The 9,681-nt window shown below is 48.1% G+C and overlaps 1 pseudogene; it reads right to left on the minus strand.

The window, feature by feature from the left end:
• Window positions 1-634: 634 nt before the first annotated feature.
• LOC111818100 lies at window positions 635-767 on the minus strand (annotated as a pseudogene).
• Between the last annotated feature and the right edge of the window lie 8,914 nt (window positions 768-9,681).

Below are 9,681 nucleotides of genomic sequence, written 5' to 3' on the forward strand. Positions count from 1 at the left end.
TTTTACATTAGCTAGTGTTTACCTAATACACCAAGTTCTGTGTCCTTGAATTAAAAAATCCTCCTGCTCACTATGAGTATCTTCTTCTGCAGTGGTCATTCAAGATCCTTCAACTGCACCATTTGTACAGATGCTTTAAGATGAATTGGATGCTTGGCACAGTGGCACATCCTGTAATCCCAGCTGCTCTGGGGGCTGAGGCAAGAGGAGTGGAAGTTTGGCTAGCCTAGGTAACTTTGTGGATGTTCATCTCAACCAGCCAGCCTTCCAGCCCACAAACCAACTAACCAACCAGCCAGCCAGCCAGCCAGCCAACCAGCCAGCCAACAAACCAACCAGCCCTCAAACCAAAACCAAAAACTGAGTGGGTGAAAAACTTAATCACACCAAGTGCTGATGAAGATGTGGAGAAATGAATTCTGTGCTAACAGAGGAGTATGCAACAGTGCAGCCTCTCCGACAAATGGGTTGATCGTCTCTTGCAGGTCAGTTCTGGGGATCCGACTCCAGCTCCTGTGCTGTCAGCATGCTCCCATGAAACTGTGCCCTGCCATTTTAATTTTATTTCTAGTCAGGGTCTTGCTAAGCTGCTAAATTATCCACAGTGGCCTCAAAACTTGCATTTCTCCTGCCTCAGCCTCCTATGCAGCTGAGACCACAAGTGCATAACACCACACACAACTCAAAATATATTTTTAGTTTTCAATTAGCAATAATCACGCCTCAGATAAACCTCACTGGCTACGATACTGCCACTGTGCAAAGCTCAAAATATATTTTTAAAAGGCTGAGGAGCTAACTCAGTGGCCTACGTGCCTGCCAGCAAGCACAAGGTCGAGAGTTCAATCCCCAGTTCCAGAAACAAATGACTTTTTTTTTTTTTTTTGCGGAACCGGGGATTGAACTCAGGACCTTGCACTTGCCAGGGAAGTACTTATTCCACTGAGCCATCCCCCCCGACTCCAAACATTTTTTTCAATGACTAAATTAAACATTTTTATTGAGCTACTGTTATTCTTTTAAATAAACCAAAATACCATGTTGAAATTCTGTTCTGAGGTTTAACATGTCATGATATTAACAAGGGCACCTTTGTTCTTCTGTATTTTAGGGAAGGGTCTACAGGGTGTTCAGGGTCTCACTACTAAATCAGACTTGTAGTGATCTACCTGTTTACAGCCTCTCAAGAGCTGGGATTACAGGCATGTGCCCCCATGCTCAATTTCAATTGCCATCTCAGCATGTCCCGGGGGCAGAGCCAGCACTGCAGGCCTGGGGATCGAACCGCAGGCCCCTGTGCCTGCTTGCAGGCACTTTAATCCACTGAGCCATTTGGCTGGCCCAATAATGGTGCTTTGAAAATGGAGACATTTGGTAATGCTAAGTGCTGTTTTTACGAAGGTCTTGTGCACCCTCTTGGAAAGTCATTTTTAAAAAAATAATTGCAGAATTAGTGTTGTCCACCAAATGCACCCAGTGTCCCTCCTTCTGGAGAATGGGGGCTGTGTGCTGCTGAGTAGCCATGAGTCTTGCACTGGACTTGCACAGGGATGAGTGTGAGGGTTTCTCTCCAGGGTGGGGGTGGCGCGAGCTGCTGCGTACAGTGAGACTCCCTCTTCTCTTTTCCCATCATGTTTCTAGTTGTGACTTTATACTCCACCACAGCCTGGCTCCCTGAGGGCCAACTGCACCATGCAGAATTCCAAGCTGATTCCAGAAGAAAATGCAAAGAAGGCAAGAAATAGATTTCTGTCAATTCAGTGATACTTGTTTGGGGATCACTCGGTCATGCAGAATAGCTCCTTGCTGTGTATTTACACTAAAGCGCACCAAATATAGGTGCTCACATGAGAAGCTTGATTTCAACATCCATGACCTTTGTGTGTGTGTGCACATGTGTGTGTGTGTGTCTGTGACTGTGTTGTTCATGATAGATAAGCATGTGGTAGACTGCATGGCCTTCTACGTATGTTGACCTTGTCAAGCTGAAGAATGACGCACCCATCTCTATAAGGTTTGGACCTGTTGCCCCTAGCAGACTCCCCAAGTCAACTTAGGCATCCTCATGATGGTGGTAGTCACTCTCTTGCTTCCGGCCCCAGAGTCTGCTAGAGGAGAACTGTGTATTCCAAGTTCATCTACTGACTTTTATTTATTCATTTATTTTTTTGGCTGGCTCAGAATGCCTTCAGGCCATGTTTGGCTGGCTGGAGTTGTGGGGATCAAACCACAGCAACCTGAGGCTGACTGCTTTGTTGAAGCAGCCACTTAAACCACTGAGCTAAGGGGCAGGCCCCCATCTACGGACTTCTAACACTTACAGCACTTGCCTTTCTTAGTGATCAGAGCAGATATTCTATGGCCAGCCTAAACACCTCACCGTGCTGTAGATCGAGTTCTGGCCATGCACATGACATTCTTCCCAAAGAGGCAGCCTTGCCAAGCTCAGAGAGCCACTGTCACCCTTTACCCTACGGATCCACAGATCCACGGAGCCCGCAGGAGACCCACCAGGGTATTGTTTGACTCACAGTTTTCCAGCCCAGCAGCTTGCTTGAGCTATCCTCTTCTTGCTAATCCCCACTTTAACAAAGCCACACAAACCAGCCAGCTCTCTGACAAAAGGCAGCTTTCCAGGCAACCTGGTTTTTAATCAAGTAATAAGCTTCAGTAAAAGAGGCTGGACTATTCGTCTCCATCTCTTCCTCGACACTGGGGAAAATGAGGCAGAATTTGGCCTTGAGGTTTGGAATCCTGAGTGGTGCAGCAGAGGGTGTACATGAGAGTGTTTCCTCGCTCCGCTTTTGGCCGCGTTGGAACGAGCCAGCCCGAAAGTCATCCCATGGCCTTCGTGATTGATACACCAGATTCATAAACACGCATATGCATTAGACGCATATCCATTTTTATATCAATAGAAAATGCTTTCCAGATGTGCGTTGGAGGTGATAGGCTTTGTGGTGCTGAGTTTTATGTTCTGTTAGGTCTCAGCCCAGCCCGGCATGCAGCCTATTGTTTTTATAAGGTCTTACCTGTTTAATAAGCTGGAAGAATTCGCAACAACCTGGGAGGAGCTGAAGGAGCGAGCTTTCAGATCCGCTAAGAGAGACCTGGCCAGGTCCCCAGGGTGCCTCAGCCTGTGGTGGCATCTGCCATCTCCTCTGTCCAAGCCTGGGTGCACTACCCTGGACTGTGCCCAGAGGAACTGACCAGCAGGCTTTCTCTGGTGACTTGCTGGTCTCTGGTCATCTCTGCACCTGAGTTTGTGGTGAGCTTGAGAGCAGCAGGAAGACAGGAGCCACCAAGTGCTGAGGACCTGAGAGAAATCTGTCTTCCTCAAGTTCAGAGACTCTTGGCTCTTTGGCCTGTGGATAGCAGACAGCTCTGGGGTGTGGGCAGCGCAGCCAGGGCTCCACCTCCCTGTTCACCAGTGCCTCTGGGTGGGTGGAGGAACAAGGGCTGGGCTGGGGAAGAAAGCACCAGGCAGCGAAGCTGAGGTGGCAGGGGCACTCGCGCTCTGTGCCCTGTGCGTCACCCAGAAGGCCCTGGGTCTCTGTGCTCTGCATTCTCGTCTTCAACCAGCTGCAAGGAGAAAATATGTGAAAGCAGCACCTGTCCTTCACGTGACCTTGGTCCCTGAGCAATTCAGAGTGATGAGTACTTACACACTCTCTGCCCCATAGGAGGGCTGGTAAGTCATCTCCAAGGGCACGTAGACCCCTGGGGGCAGCCAGGTTCCATGCGGAAGGCTGTGCCATCCTATGCACAGGGTATAGGGTCTTGTGGTCTCTACCTGAGGGATCTTATGACCCTCCTCTGTGGGTACCCTGGGCTTTGTCACTTATTTATTTATCTTGCAGAACCAGGGATTGAACTCAGGGCCTTGCGCTTGCCAGGGAAGTGCTTATTCTACTGAGCCACCATCTCCCTGGCCCTATTTTGTCACTTATGTCATCAAGCATTCTCATGGAGTAGATATCCTGGTACTCTGAACAGATGAGGATACTATGACTTAGCCCAAGACCCCAGAGAGATGCAGGACAAAGCCTGATTTGGGTGGAGTGCACCAGATTACAGGGCTTGTGTCGCCACCCACCAGGTTCTGTGTTTTCTGCCTCAGCTGCCCAGATGCTCCAACTCTGAGTCAGCCATTTGTTATAGTCTCCAAGGGACACCCTGATGCTGTCTTAGATTGGGGTGACAGCTAGAAGAAGATGGGGACAACAAAGTTCCAAAGCCTCTGGTAGCACATACCTATAATCCCAGAACTCGAGAGGCTGAGGCAGGAGGATCACTGGGAGTTTGAGACCAGCTTGGGCTACGTAATGAGTTCAAGATCAGCCTGAACTAGATAGTGAGATCCTGTCTCAACACCCAAATAAACAGGTAGGGACTTTTTGTTCATCTTTAGGTCGAGAAAGTCCACAAAAGCTTGTTCTAAATTAGGTGCAGTGGTGCACACTTGTAATTCCAGGAACTCGGGAGGCTGAGGCAGGAGGTTTGGAAGGTCAAGGTCAAACTGGACCATTCACTAGAGATGCAGCTCAGTGGCAGAGAGTCCCTCAGTTTGGTTCCGTATTGAAAAAAGTAAGAAAGAAAAAGAAAGACAGAAAGAGAAAATAGAGAAAGGCCTACCGTACCAGTTACTCTAGCGATTCCATTTTGTTTCTGCACATCCCATGTCCGCGTTTCTCTATGCAGAGGCAAAGCCCAGCCGTAAGTATGCATGTTTCTAAGGGGTGGTGCAATGTGGCGTACTTATAAATTTAGACCCAAGAATAGCTGGGGGTTTTGGTGCGTGTGCATCCTAGCTTTCTGGGAAGCTGAGATTGGACTATGGCGACTTCCAACTCAGCCTGGGTAGTTAGGGACTTGACAAGACCCTGCCACAAATTAAGGGAAAGGAAAAGAAAAAGGAAGAAAGTGAAGGAAAAGGAGTTGCAGCTGAGGCTCAGTGCTTCAGCTCTGGGTTGACTTCCCCCTCAAATAAAGAAGAACTATAATTGGATTCAAAATGTATTTCCATTTTATAAGTTAAAAAGGAAACCAAACAGTCCCAAGGGGCATGCAGTGAAGACCCCTCATCTACAACCCCAACCCAGGCCTCCTCCTCAGGGGCAACCAAGGCTGTGTAGGTCTTCTATGTAAAAACTATAAAGTCAATTGTTAGCTCCAGTGAGGAGAAAGAGAACTCCCTTTTAAAGCCTTTCTGTTCTGTATCCATTTTTTTAATTTTATGTATTTATTTTAAAAATAACTTTATTGAGAAACAAATAACACTGAGACAGTTCCACAACCCGTTCCTAGCACAGTTTCAGTAATTAATACATTGCATATTGTTGTCTTAGTGGTTATTCATTGTACAAGATGCAGACATGATATTCTGAGAACAAATCTCTATTCAATATCCAAGACAATGCAGCTGTGTATCTATCTTAACTATTTTGAACATACAGATACAAAATGGTCCTTCATGTGTATCCCCCTTTTTTGTTTAGTTTTGTCAGAGAAGGGTGTTCCATTGTCATTCAAATATTGTAGGTGTGTGAATTCAGCAAAATATTACAATATAGTCCGATAGTCCATAATACTAGTGGGTTTTCTGTAAGACTGGTGAGGACAGAAGTTGTTGACTTGGCCTGGAGGATGGCTCAGTGGAATAAACGCTTGCTTGGAAAGCGCCAGTGCCTGAGTTTAATCCCCCCTTATGCCTTGTACATAAATGCATACTTTCCTCCTTGCTCTCTGTGATCCAGCTCTGCTGACTCCCAACTACAGTGGGCTTATTGATAAATAAAAGTTGTATGACATATTCACCAGCTCCAGAGCATTTGTACTTGCTGTTCCTTCTTCCAGGAACATTTTCCCTATGACTTCTTCCTTCCCTCATTTCTCTAGTCCTCTCCATCCAGTGATTTCGGTGGGAACCTCCAAAATGATAGAGGGAGAAAAAATGATCTCGGTGGGTGACCTCCAAACCATATAGGAAACCTCCAAATGACATAGGGAAAAACGATCTCTCAACCTGATCTGCACAAGTTTGTGTTCTCTAAAACTGAAGAATGAATTTTAGGAACAAACGGAGGTTATGAGCAGAATATATTTATTGAGGGAAAGAAAGCTCCTGTCCCAGAGAGGGGAAGGAGGGGGGCCCGAGCGGGTAGTTCCTCCTATTTTATTTTTAATGTATTTAGTACACAGTCTACAGCGTCTCACTAAACACATCAGGCTCAGAGTGATCCTCCTGTTTTTAGCCTCCCAAGCACTGGGATTACAGGTGTGCGCCACCATCCCTAGCCTCAATCACTTTCTCAGGGCACCCTCCTGGATGGGGCAGGCTTGGCATGCTCGGGATCAAACCCCAGTACCTGTGTCTCCCTAAGTAGGTGCTTTAATCCACTGAGCTCTCCTGCCTTTGTATCTATTTTTTTTTTTTTTTTAGTTTTTGAAAAGCCTAGTTTGAAAAAATTAAAGGGAGTAGAAACAACCATGAGAGAGAACAGATATTTTCCCTCGGCCTCATCATACCCTCTAGCTTTAAAAACAGATTAAAGTGCTGAGTGTGGCGGTGATTGGCTGTAATCCCAGCACTCCAGAGGCTGAGGCATGAGGATTGCCTCACATCCGAAGGCAGTCTGGGTTACATAATGAGGCCCTGTATCAAAAAATAACCATAAAACAAAAGAGTTTCCCCTTGTGCTCTCCTCCAAAAACCAGATTTAAAAACCCACCTGTTGGTAACTGGAAGAATTGTGTCATTTGGTTCTCCAATGGTGACCATCACTGATCCTTCAACTGAAGTCAAGGAGAAAATCAGAAGTCATGGTGGGTTTGACCTCTGGCTCCCTCACCTTGGTTTGTCTCCGTGACAACCATGCCCTCTGGTTCCTGCCTGCACATCTTCATTCCAGCAGAATTACCACAGCTTCTCTCGCAGCCGAGAGCCAGTAAGACACGCGCTTCAGGAGAGCGACTCCTCCCCCTTTGTCTTCCTTCTCATCCTCTCGGTTTCTCTCTTCAGGCCTCCATCACTTCCATGTCCTGGCTTCAAGCCTCACGTAGCTCTGCATGACCAAGTGCCAGGGTGTTGTGTGGGGTCGCTTGGCAGCTGACATGGTTAGTGTGTGACTGCAAGCGGGGATCTGGACGAAGGAATGGACAGACACGAAAGACCAGCCCCGAGCCTGCTCTTTTCCATTGGTTCTTTCATTCAGTCACTCATTTCCTGTGTCCTGGCTTGATGAACACTCCTTCTCCTTGGCCCCTGCATTAGGGTTCCGTGTCCCCTCTTAAGGTCATCCCATCACTTCTGGATAAGGGCTGCTCTGTCTCAAGAGCCCTATTTTGTCCTGGTCTCAGCTGAGCTATCGCTTTGACCAAGCTTCTCTCATTTTGTTTTGTTTCTTGGGAGTAGAAATTAACCTCAGCACCTCCTGCACATCCCCAGTTCTTTTAAAAAGTTTAAAATTTTGGGGGGCCTGCCCATTAGCTCAGTTGTTTAAGTGCCTGCTTAAACAAAGCAGTCAGGCTCAGGATGCTGTGGTTCGATACCCAGATCCTCAAGCCAGACCTGCCCTGAAGGCATCAGAAGGCTGCCAAAAATAAATAAATAAATAAATAAATAAATAAACAAACAAATAAATAAAATGTTTCAAATTTTGAGACAGGGTCTGTCTCATTAATTTGCTAACTGGCCCAAGCTGGGCTTGAACTTGAGATCCTCCTGCCTCCCAAAGTGCTTGGGTTACAGGCGTGCACCGTCACAAGGTTCTTTTTTCACCACAATGTCCCCCTTAACTGCTCTCATATCTTGGTTTTTGTCAGTGGGTGATGATGGTCATCCCTCTTTTTACCTGGAACAACCTGCTGTGCCGCTGTGCCTCGGGGCCCCTGGGAACCCAGACTGCCCTCTCCCAGCTCTTTCAGGCCTTAGAAGAGCAGCTGTCCTTAGATCCTGAGATATACCCCTTTAACAAAATATTTATTGAGCAGCTATTACGTGTTGGGGACTCGGACCATGAACAAGACAAGGAGGCTCCCTACTGTCAGGGAGTTTGTGTTCTGTCCTGGATGGATGTGTGCCGGTCTCCGCAGCTCCTGACCTGCTGCAATGCAGGAAGTCTTTGGGGTGCCTGGGGTCCTGACCGCCATGTGCTTGGATACGCTCCTCCCCCTCACCAGGGCACCCTCCTCCAGGGCTCGCTGAACCCTGCGTGTTGCGCTGTCTGCGATGGCCTGGACTCGCCCTCCATGTGCGGCTGCCCGGGGCGATGTGGGCCCCTTTTACTCGGTGCTTTCTTTGTACTTCGGGCTTCTCATGTAAAAGCAAGCAGGCAACCCTCACGCTTGTGTGTCGGACTGATTCCGCTGAACTTTACAGTTTCGCGATGTCTGCGCTTTCCTACACACGACACGACTCTTGCTTACCGTGCACACACGGTTAGTTTTTACGGCGAGATACTCAGGGTCTCCTCTCATATCTAACTTCAAGTATACGATACATTCCTTGTGCACCGCCACACCCAGCCTAAATCGCCATCTCAGTGAGCCCTGGAGGTGGGGCCAGCCCGCCAGGCTGGGATTGAACCCAGACTCTTGCCTCTGCCTAAGCAAGCGCTTTAACCTGCTGGGCTATTTGGCTAGCCCAACAATACAATCTTACGATAAACTTTATATGTTCCAGTAAAGGTGTAGTTTTGTTTTTTGTTTTTTTGACCTGCTCAGCCCCCCCTGATTTGGTGCTGGGGATAAAACTGTGGCCCCCTGCGGCTGCCTAAGCTTGCATAAGCAAGCGGTTTAGATCACTGAGCTATCTCGGTGGCCCAAGGGAGTAGTTTTTATCCTCTTCTCCACCCCACTCCTTTTTGAACCGGATGTGGGCACAAGACCAATGTTACGGTCTTCTAACCTCTAGTGAAAGAACCAGGACCCTGAGACGCAGGGCAAGGCCGGGAGGGCTTGGCCACAGCTCTGTAGGTAGCTCAGACCCTGGCTTGGGAGACCTGGAGGGCGCGTGTTGCCAGAAATCTCAAGTTTTTAGAAAAGTTGGAAAACTGGAACTCCCATGTGAAAACATCAAAGTCTGAAATGCTGGCCACTGAATCAATTTTAAAAAGAAAAAGTGTCATGTGCTCCAACAAGCCTGGAGTCATAGAGACACCAGGCAGGGGCTGGATGAGTCCCCATGGGCCTTGGCGGTCTTGAGTTTAGTTTAAGCCTCTGGACTGGAGGAAGCTGCTTGCTTCTCAGGGAGAAAGGCTGTGACCTTGACCTCTGGCAGGAGCCTCTTCAGTTAGAACAGAGATAAAAGAAAGGCTTGGGACTGAAAAACTCAAACGCTGGGAGGACCTGGAGGAAGGGGAGACACTGGGTGCGGGCAGCTCATGCCAGAGAGAGTGAGGTCATTGGAAGGGGACATGAGCTGGGCTTGGTGGCTCACACCTGTAACCCCAGTAGGCAGGAGGCTGAGGCAAGAGGGTTGCTGTGAGTTCAGGGGCAGCCTGCGCTACATACCAAGACCCTGCCTCAAACAAAACACAACACCCCCCCCCCCAAATAGGGGACAAAAGAGTTTCACAGGAAGCAAGGGACAGGTCCAAACTCACAGTTAGGAGCCAACAGAGGCCCAGAGTCCTTATCTGTGAAGCACCTTCTGCACTGCCTCAAGCGTTGCTTGTCTGT

The sequence above is a fragment of the Octodon degus genome, unplaced genomic scaffold (genome assembly GCF_000260255.1).
Source record: "Octodon degus isolate 3935 unplaced genomic scaffold, OctDeg1.0 scaffold00079, whole genome shotgun sequence".
NCBI lineage: Eukaryota > Metazoa > Chordata > Mammalia > Rodentia > Octodontidae > Octodon > Octodon degus.